The sequence below is a fragment of the Macrobrachium nipponense genome, chromosome 45 (genome assembly GCF_015104395.2).
Source record: "Macrobrachium nipponense isolate FS-2020 chromosome 45, ASM1510439v2, whole genome shotgun sequence".
Classification (NCBI taxonomy): Eukaryota; Metazoa; Arthropoda; class Malacostraca; order Decapoda; family Palaemonidae; genus Macrobrachium; species Macrobrachium nipponense.
The window spans coordinates 2,067,521-2,078,923 of NC_061105.1; the positions used below are offsets into that span (position 1 = coordinate 2,067,521).

Here is an 11,403-nt window from a genome sequence, read left to right on the forward strand (position 1 = left end):
TGTAACGTCTTAAAGAAAACTTTATTAGTTCTTGGAGAATAGAATAGGCCTTGTAAGGCCCTGTCCAAACTCAAGAGCACTTCCTGACGGGCAAACATTGTTCCAATACCCCGTCCCACTATACTGACCGACCGGATATGGAGCCAGAAAGATGCGATTGTCTGATAACACTGCTTTAGGAGCTAAAGAAAATATAAACAGCTGGAAGTGCCCGACGTGCATGCCCGCTAGTGTGGACAGGCCATAAGAAACTGACCAACAAAGGTTTGAATGGCCAGGCTCTTATATAAAAGGGTCTCAGTGGTAAAAGTCCTAGACTGATCAATTTCTGGAAGGTACGAATTCTAGACCAACATTAGTCTGTCTTGGACCAAATATCGCTTTGGAAGGCAGGCTAGTCAAGTGTGACAGGCCAATCGAGTTGTGAATGGTAAACCTCAGACCAATCAAGTTCTGAATTGGCAAGTCATACCAATGGTTATTTTATATTTTAATCAAATTCTGAGTGGTAAGACTCTTGCACCATAATGCTCCCCTCCCTAAAGGGATACGGCTTACTGGTGGAAAAGATCTTCCACATTAGGAAGGTTGTCGTATCATTCCCTGAAAACAATATTAAATAGTGTCGATATCCTACACACAATGCGTCCTTCACAGGCTCTTTGTCCTCCAACTCTTGTGCACCGCCTTGGCAGCATTTTCTAAGTATTCCTTGCCTCTTTAACCTCTGACACAGCTTTTTTTACCCGTGTTGACCTTGGCCAGATTTCTACTGTATGTCTTACCCTTCTCCTTGACTTGCATTCAGTATGTATACTTCACCTTCAGAAAAGACAGACGAGTTAGTAAAACCCTTCCATAGGCACTCTTCCCCAAGCAGCCCTTTAGCAGAACTTCTGCTTCCTTCCTAGATTCACTGCTTCGAGCCGGAATATCTGTGCAAATACATTCTTCCATTCTTCATCCATCCAAACGCTGCTCTATCTTCCAAACTTCTGTTCTGCTCATCACCAATTAACACTGCACTGTACCATCTGCAAGCCTTTCACCATTCTGTGAACATACTCACTATCACCAGTTAACACTGCACTGTACCATCTGCAAGCCTTTCACCATTCTGTGAACATCCTCACTATCACCAATTAACACTGCACTGTACCATCTGCAAGCCTTTCACCATTCTGTGAACATGCTCACTATCACCAAGTAGCAACCTGCACTGTTTACCCATCTGCACAAGCCTCCTGTCCTTCACCACTTCTAGTGAACATCCTCACTTCCGATCACCAATTACAACTGTACTGTACCATCTGCAAGCCTTTCACCATTCTGTGAACATCCTCACTATCACCAATTACAACTGCACTGTACCATCTGCAAGCCTTTCACCATTCTGTGAACATCCTCACTATCACCAATTAACACTGCACTGTACCATCTGCAAATAACAAGGACAACCTGTTACATTCACGACCACTTTTCTTATCCCATAAACATGTACTCACATCCCATAAGTATTCCCTTATAGGCCTATAACTCATCCCTCCTTGGGCATAAAATTCAAGTGATAATTCAGCACCCAATGCAAAAAAAGAAAAAAAAAACACCAGCAAGTAATTCAGAGGGTTATATAAATAAAACAGAATAAATGTGAAAGGAAATGTTTATTTTATTTACAATTAAAAAAAGAGGAAAAGTCAGATGAAAAAAGGTCACACCAGGACGAGCGCTAGAGCGGGCAAATCATTCAAAAGCATACGACCCCTGAGCCAGAATGATTTACTTTGCGGATTTCTTAAAAAAAAAAAAAAGTAAATCAATCAGATTTTTTAAGATGAATACATGTTGTCAGGGGGGAAGAAAGGGTAGGAGAGTAGGGGTGGGAGACATAGACATTAATTTAAATACAGCATTACATAGGCAGCACTTAAGTACTGGTGATTACGCCACACGACTGAGCACTGTGGTAGTAAAAAAATTGCTTCTGTTTATGTGGGTGCAACTCGATATTATGTATATATATACTGTTTATACCGCAGTGCATGCGTGTTGCGTGTTTATGTGGCCTTCTGTATACATGTGCAAGTTTATACATTATATATATATATATATATATATATATATATATATATATATATATATATATTATATTCAACTTCTACCTTCCTTCACCACGGTTTGGGCAAATTCTTGATCTCAGGACCTAATATTTCAAGATGAAATATAAACAAAATTTTGTATTCATCCCGTAATTATGATATATAAATATACTGTATATATATATATATATATATATTATATATATATATATATATATATATATATATAGTATATTTAGTGTGGGTGCGTGTGAATATACACAGTGGACCCCCGTATTCGCGTTCTCCGGGTTCGCGGACTCACGCATTTGCAGATTTCTCTCTGCAACATTTCCCCCCATTAATCGTAGAAAATTCGCCTATTCGCTGTATTTTTCTATAAGAAATACCCACAAATTCCTGTTTTTTTTTTATCAATTTCATCACAAAATGCACTTTTTGTGATAAAACCATTAAAAAACCAGGTATGAAAATTTTTAGCGGGTGTTTCTTGAGTTTAAATTAACAAAATAGGCAGTTGGTTTTTAAAAGGCATTTTTATAGGGGTTCCAACTATTCGCGGGTCCTAACTATTCAAGTATGCAACCCCCGCGAATACCGGGGGACCTCTACATTTATGGTACCATCAGTGACTTGGCCTCATATATATATTATACATATATGTATATATATATACATATTCAAAACATTTAACTAACGTCTTCGCGTTAACTATGAGACCGAGTAAGGGCATTACTCCGAATTGGGAAAGTTGGTAACATTGCAAGTGAAAGCCTCAGAATCTTTTGGAAATATATTGTTGTTTATAGCAATGGTAAAAAGGACCTTTTCGGAACAAATAGTATTTTAATCTATTAACATGGAGAGGGATATTCAAGTTAATGTGCCTTTTCGTTTTAAAAAATTCACTAACGCATCAGTAGGCCTAACCAACTTTTCATTAATTAATAGTGATGTACCTACGTAGATTTATTTTAATTAATTAAAAGTGATGTATTTACCTAGATCTTCTAAAAAGAAATCAGTTCATGTGGCTCTCCATTTCTAAATAAAATTTACTAACGCGCAAGTAGGTCTAATCATCCTCCAGCTAAGCAGTCTCACGAGCAGGGCTACCAATTTAACCAAAACAATCACACTGAACAGCCGCTTACCAAAACCCCCAAATTAAGTCAAAAGTGATGTGGGCGTCTCGACCAATTAGGTCACTGATGTTGAACCAATACACTGGCACCAATTCCAACAGCCCGTGCCGGGATCGAACCCGGGCTGTCCTAATGAGAGCGAATTCGTTTCAAAACTTCGATTGTATCACCTGAGCCACAGGCGATAAATGGCCAAGCTGAATGAAGCTAACGTTTGTGAGAGGAATTATTCGGCTTTTCTGGTCATGCATAGCGATGTGGAACTTACAAGAATATGGCAAAATATTTAAAGCTTTTTTTTTTCCTTTTTTTTTTTAGTCTGGCAATCAGTCTCGCCTGCAACAGACATGTGTGTGCAACTGCTACTGTACGTGTTTATGTAGCTACAGCGTGTTCACTAATATATATATATATATATATATATATATATTATATATATATATATATATAACATATATATATATACATATATATATATATATACATACATATATACTTATCAGATTTGGCCTATGCGAGAAAAATATCTACGTACATTTTCGAAAAGGTGCGCTTTTTAAGTTTTAAAAAGTTTTCGAGTGAAGGAAAATAGCTCAATTATCAAAATACTACAAAATAATGTTCCTTTTTTACCTTAAGTGCAGTGTGCTATTTATAACCGTAGTAGCATGTAAGCTTAACCATTCGCACTTTACAATATATCAATTAGAGACAGGTTATAAAAAAAAAAAATACAAGCGTATTCGGTAATATTTCTTACCTTAAATCTATAAGATCATTCTTTTAATACAGTTCCTTCATTATGTCTTTGTCAACGAATATTGTGGCGTGATGTTCTGTAAGTTTTATTTATGTATATTCAGTTTTGGGTAGGAAAAAAAAAAATCATTTCAGAAGAAAATATTTTTGTATTCTACATGGTGTCCATAAAGTCCTAGCACCAATCTGAGCAATACATACTTGTAGTGGTACTGGGACTTTATGGACACCCTGTCTAATAAAACGCCTCACGCATCGGAGAAAATAAATAAAAACTACACCGCAAAAACTTGCAGAGTAATTGCCTACCTCTGCCAGAAAACCGTACTAAACCTTTATAAGTTGTTAATCCGTCAAAAAAAAAAGACGGACTTTTTAAACCATGAGAAAACAACAATATTTTTTGCAAAATCGACGCAAGGACTGCACTGCAATGCAATAACGCTACTAGAGTGGGAGAAACAAATAAAAAAAAGCCCATTTCACTGCAACACTTTATCTTAACACGTAGTACGAAGCTGCAGCTGCTGTAATGTTGCACGAACGCGTGACAGCACTAGTATTCAACACGTATTTATTATTATTTTTCTCTATTATCTTTGTACGTCCACTTTAGAATAAGACCCAAACTCTCCGGCGAGGACTTTGGGAACAGTTCTTTAGAAAACCAGTAAATGATTATATACTTCTTTATACATCTCCACTAAATGCTTGTTTGGGTAAACGATGATAATGTTTTCGACTGAAACATACACATTAAAACGTGGTCATTCTCAGCATGCACACACATGCATACATTCATGCAGGAGAGTTACACTATACACGTGTCTCACGTAAACAAGTGTTTTCGAAGCTACTTAATGGATATTCTTTTTTCCCTAAACACTGAACAGAAACACGTAAAAACTTCAAGGCACTCAAAACTCACAAACACACAATACAGGCATCCACATATATTTCTAAAGGAACACCACTACGAAATTATTCAGATAGACATTTTTCATGACGACTCTTAACAACCGCACTCATACGTACTGGTAAATACACTTAACACTTCTTTAAGTAAACAGTAACCGTGTTTTCACACTGCCGCTAGAAACCAAAATCAAGTGGTAAATGAAAGGTTCCGCTACAACATCTCGGGGAAACAATGATTAACAAACGAAATTACTGAACAGTTAAGTCAGAATGGGTTATCAACACATTTACACATCAATATACAATGTGATTATAACTGTAATTATAATTTGTTTCTGAACCCTTTTCACAAAGGCCTCGCCAAAGATGTCTTCGTTTCATTCTAATGAAAAAATGCACGGGAATTGTACTGACAAGATAAACAACAACAACAACAATAATATTTATAAAAAGCCACGATTGCTTCTTCTCTACTGAGGGCGCTCACTGTTTGAGCCAAAGAGATCTTGCCTTTCGTGAGATCTTCGAGGAAATAAAGTGCTTTTTTTTCAGTGGTAAAAAAAAAAATCTCTTCTAAAATAAACTGATCTATTCTGCTTCTCATAAAACAAAACCATTTACAGTCTCATTTCGCCAACGGCACAACTATCGTTTGTACTTACGCTTGATCATACATTTTCTAAGAACTCCGCGAGTCGACATGGTACTATATTCACAACCCTGAAAAGCAGTCGCAGAACGTTGACGATACTACTCAGACTTGCAGTAAACATCGCTCAAGACCTGACCTGCAAAAGGTCACTAAAAATCGACAGTGGCGAAGACCTTGCCAGTCGACACCACCTGTCGAGACTTCTCCAAGAACCGGTGTAGGCTTGCACTGTAACACAAAACTCAACTGATGCATGAAAAGCACTAATGAAGCTTCTCCTTGTCAAGGGCACTTTTTATGTAGCTTTCACTACAGTGAAAGACTCACTTTGCAAACACAAATAACTTGCAGCTGTTTAAAATAACTGTTCAAGTTTTAGAACTTGGAGCAAATTAGATCATCGGTCTAGAATCTCTTTGAGATGCTCTTGATTCATATGCCAGTGGGCTGGCTTCGGCTGTTATTTATCCTCAGAAAATTAGATCCCCAGTGGAAAGGCTTCGATTGTTCCTTAACATCTCCCACGTAGCTGATCATTTCCTCGGTGGAGAGGCTCCTGTTGTTCCTTATCCTTTCCTACGTAGCAAATCAGATCCCCAGTGGTGAGGCTTCTGCTACTTTTTCGAGGGACAAACTAATTCAGTGATTGGCTGAACAAGCTTCGAAATGAGTTTACATCAATGCAAAAAATTTACAGACATTTCCCCCGTAATTTTGATGCATCCTGACGCCTGCAACTGTTTCCTGAATGACATTCAGCGATTTGTTTATTTACTTCCTTTAAATTCAGTTATGTTTGTTTATTAGTCTCTACGACCATAGACGTACCTATTAACAAGCAGAAATGGCGATCTCTTTACCTTAGTCAAATTACAACACAACTTAAGTATATTGGTGCATCGGTTTATCAAATAAGTCGCTTTAAAAGATCTAAGGGAACTCAGAGAGAGAGAGAGAGAGAGAGAGAGAGAGAGAGAGAGAGAGAGAGTTTGCTTAAACTGCATGCGTGTGAAACTCCTATTATAAAAATGATATCACAGGACCTATTGCTTGTGTACCTGTCAATATTCTTCAAGCATTGGAAACAAAGAAATGACGGTTCGTAAGCCACTTCTGTGATTATCGCAGACAACGAAGACAATAAAGATGACGGTTGGCTATGTACACGAAAAAGATTGGAAAAAAAAGCATTATTTACGGGTAGCAAAGTCGTCCATTAATCAACAATACTGGTTAGCTAGGCTTCCTTGCCAATTCTAGCTCAGTCCTTAGCCTCATAATCTCCCTTGCAAATAATACGTTCATTATCTGTACTACTACTGCTTTCATTCTAGATCACAGGAACAGCAAGCACAGACAAACTTTTTTCTTTTTTTGCTCTGATTGGAGAAGGACTGGGGCAGCAAGAGCTACGAACGAACCATAGACCGAATTCAAGAAATTCAGCAAGCTGTCTTATACTTGAATGTGTGACTGGACTGAGTTATCAATATACACTACTTTATCTAGACCATCTAGACCGAGTTTTTAAAAGTGTTTCTGAGGGTAAATTTAAAATACGGTCTTTGACGATACGTTCAGAGTACTGGTTCTTTTGGACATTCAAAATACTGCTATGGATGAGTCTAATTCAAAATACTGATCTCAATGAGGCTTCGGCGTCAATAACCTAGATGTTGTAACGCCAGTTTTAATACCCATAAATCATTCAATGTTAGCTTCTGAAAAGAGACTACTTCTCTCATTACTACGTAGGTGACTCATAAAATACCATTTTAAATACTGTCGTCAAATTGAACTTTAAAAATACGTTTGCTCAAGGTCTAACGAATTCTTTAGACCTACCAAGTCCTAATCACGTTGCCCAGATTAAAAAAAAAATCCTTTTTCCCATCAGCGGAAAACTGCCTGTTGGCTAAACGCTAGCTTAGAGCCACTGAAAATAACGAACACATTAAGTGCAAAGTCTACAGAGGATGTCCTGAAGTCACAATGCAGCCGACAACGAAAAATTAGACTTAAAATGTAAGTCTGGGAACATCATAGGTATACATAGCGATTTGTCATACAAAACTATCGCAATGCGTTTATTAGCAATGTTGGCAAATTATGAACAACCTAACACACTACACAACGGAATGAGAAGAGAGAGAGAGAGAGAGAGAGAGAGAGAGAGAGAGAGAGATAATTTTGTCTACTTGGCATATGAACTGTACACTTGTGACACCCTTAGGTCTACTTTCGCAAGATCAGATGTACGTATACGAAGAGACGCACTTTCACGGCATACATAAACATACATAGCCTAATATACATTCTGCCCTTGCATATGCAGGCCATATTAAACAAAGGGTAAACAATGCAATCTCGCAATAATACAGATATGCACGCGCATTCACGAAATCCCAGCAATTTGACTTTGAGCTATGGGTCCCAATGCAAACCCATCACCGAACCGTGTAAAAAAAAAAAGGGGTATATAAAATTTAAGTGTTAGAACAATGACATTTTTAGTCAATTTATTCAAGTCGATTTTCTTCATTTCCAACGTAATTTCGAAGAATTCCGATGCACGAATATAGATAAGAGATAGCAATCGACCTAGGGATTTGGCAAAAATTGATAAAACTGGCCCCTAAAGTGTGTTGAATTGTGGAAGAACGGTTACAGAGAGTAAATGAATGTTCCACAAAAATGTCATCGCTCTAATGCTAATAATTTCAATCTTTTACAATTTTGTCAGGGTTTGGTGTTAAGGCTTGCAATTACACCCAAAGCGCAAAGTCTAACTGCAGGGACAGCACACATGGATAATCAGAAGTGAGGACATATACGCTTACATAAATAAGAAAACTGGCATCAGCGCTTGTGTGTTAACTAGTGTTATTGTGTGAACATAGCAACATATATATATATATATATATATATATATATATATATATATATATATATATATATATATATATATATATATATATATATATATATATATATATATATATATATATATATACATGTATGTATGTATATACATGTGTGTGTGTGTGTGTGTGAAGTATTCCAACATATGTAAATGTGTTTCACTATTAAATAAAACCACAATGAGTGTGCCACTTACATTAATTGTTTTAAACACAATGTATTTGTAAAACAGCAAAGCAAGAGAAATGCAGTTATTCGCTAATTAACGAAAGAAGAACTACACTTGTTCGAACTTCATGTTAACAAACTTTTCAAACAATGATGACAGAAAAAAATGAACTGTCTTCACTATCAAGAAGCAAAGACCAATGAGAGAGAGAGAGAGAGAGAGAGAGAGAGAGAGAGAGAGACGAGGAGAGGCTGAGAGAGAGCGAGAGAGAGAGACTTGAGAGAGAGAGAATTTCTAATATTTTAATAAGTTGTCAGAAATGAGACATCATAAACGACAAAAAAAAAATGAAGCTGGAATCAAAACCTTTCACTCAATCTTTGTCGTAACACTTCAACCTAGACCTATCAGAAAAAAAAATTACTAAAAACACAAAATAAATAAATAAAAATTAGCGATCATCTTCATTTAGCACTGGAAAAATGCTGAGCTCATGCCAAGTCAGATCTACAGTTCTGGAAGTTCATTTAGTTCTGGAAGGTTCATTTAGGGTCAGATAGGATGAAACGTGATGGAGAGAGAATTAGCAGAGAAGGACCAAATAAATGAGGGGATATTTCCAGTGATATATATATATATCTCTCTGGAAATATCCCCTCATTTATTTGGTCCTCTGCTAATTCTCTCTCCATCACGTTCCATCCTATATATATATATATATATATATATATATATATATATATAATATATAGATATATAGATAGATAGATAGATAGATGGATAGACTTCTTGAAACCATTTAGTCTTAGTTTACATCGCAGACAGGCAAGATTAAACAGAATTTTTTGAAATTTACGCTACAATTCTTTATTGTGGCTCAAAAATAATTCACGAAAATAGAAAACACCAAGCAATACTTGTTCCACAAACCAAGCCAAATAGATAAAAAAAAAAGGTCACTATTACTTACTCTAGTTTCGCTCTATGCATGGGACTAAGGCAAAGACGGCCCCCTATCTGAACTATATATAAGTGTGATACCGGCGTTAATTTTATTTTTTTTTCAGTGAGTGAAGTTTGATACGAAGTTATGAGTGCAAGAACTGTGAATGAATACCTCGCCAAATTACTCGGCTGACAAGGAATCAAAACCTATAAGTCTAGTGTCAGTGATGTTCTCTTTGCCGTGAGGGTGCAGGCACTGATAGGGGGATCGGATGTGGTGTTCTCAAGGGAGTGGTCTTGGGGCCTATATGGAATCTTGGAGTATGCGCAATCTTGATGATCTTAAGGTATTAGATATTCGTCATATTTTCTATTTAGCCGTTCTCAAAGGAAAGGTCTTAGGACCTATATGGAATCTTTATGGATTATGGGCCTTTATACAATTTTGTGCTGGTCTGAAAGTATATGAAACCCTGATGGTCTTAAGGTACTTAAAATATCTAAATTGATTTTTGGTTTCCATACAGTTTTGTGTCTTTGTGAAAGCAAGGTGGTCATATGTAAGTTAGATGATCACTGTTACTATGAAATTTTGAGGTCATGGGGTCTTCATGAAATTTTTGATGGGTTCATGGTCTTTATGGTACCATGATGGTCTTGAGTTCTCGTATCTTGATAGCCTCAGGGAGTTCAAAACGATCTGACACAAGTGCCCACATTTTCCAAATGGTCACTTCGGCCTCAGGTCATGCCTAGTATACCCTCTAAGGAAAAACCAGTATATCTGAAATTCTGAGGACGTTCTAAATTCCTTAACTTAATGAAACTCAGAGTCTGGAATCTTGGTTTGGAATTGACAAGGAGCCAAATTTTCCTAGAAGTGACCTTGGTTATGATGTGCCTTAGGGGAAGTGTTTTGAGAACTTCTGATATCTTTAGCTTCCTTGAGTGACCAAAGCTCAGTCAGAAATTCCAGCAGCCAACTATAACACCAGTACCCAGATTTACCAAAGGGGTCACCTTGGCTTTAGGTCATCATGACTAGTGATGCTTCATGACATTGGAGAAATATACCTGACATTTAGACCTGGTCCTTGATAATTGAAGCCCAGATTGGCTAGGATTCAAGCAATCCTTTTCAAGTAGCTGAACTATCCAAAATACCACTAGCTGAACAAGCCAAAACGCCACTTCCTTTGAGAAAGCATACCCTTAACCCTATCAGTTTATAAGACTGAAGTGAGGGGCCCAAACTGCTTTGGTGAATAGAGTTTTGGTGAATACGTAGAGTTATCAAAGCAATGATCATGGTGGATGTGAATGTCACCAGATGACGTCATCAACGTTTTTATAACTTTTTTTTCTTTTCGCAAATAACGGGAAACACTACCTTTTTTCGCCAGTGATGACTTCGAAAGGGAAGAAACTACCTGACCGTGTCGCCACGTTCCAGTAACACACAAATATGTAAAAGTTTTGCATAGTGTTATTCGTAAAAAACAGTTACCACCCTTTACTTGTGAAGCAAATAATTACTCTAATATAACAGACCTGTCAGAGAATGCAAATCACGTTGATGTTCATTCTAATAATATGAGACCTGTCATGTTGATGTTGAAATTACTGATGAGTATTAATGATAAAGTCTCGCTTAACAATTCCCTAGAAACAAAAAAAATCATTTAAAAAAATTCTCATGGTTAAATTCCTAATGACTGTCAGAAAAAAAAATTTGGCAAATTGTACAAAAATAAAGATGGCTTAAAACATCGCCTTGGCCGACACCTTCTTCTT

The 11,403-nt window shown here is 36.9% G+C and overlaps 1 protein-coding gene across 5 annotated transcripts in view; it reads right to left on the reverse strand.

Annotated features, from left to right (window-relative positions):
• LOC135214271 (transforming acidic coiled-coil-containing protein 3-like) overlaps nucleotides 1-11,403 on the reverse strand; it is a 392,152-nt gene that overhangs the window by 224,816 nt on the left and 155,933 nt on the right. The window lies entirely within an intron of this gene.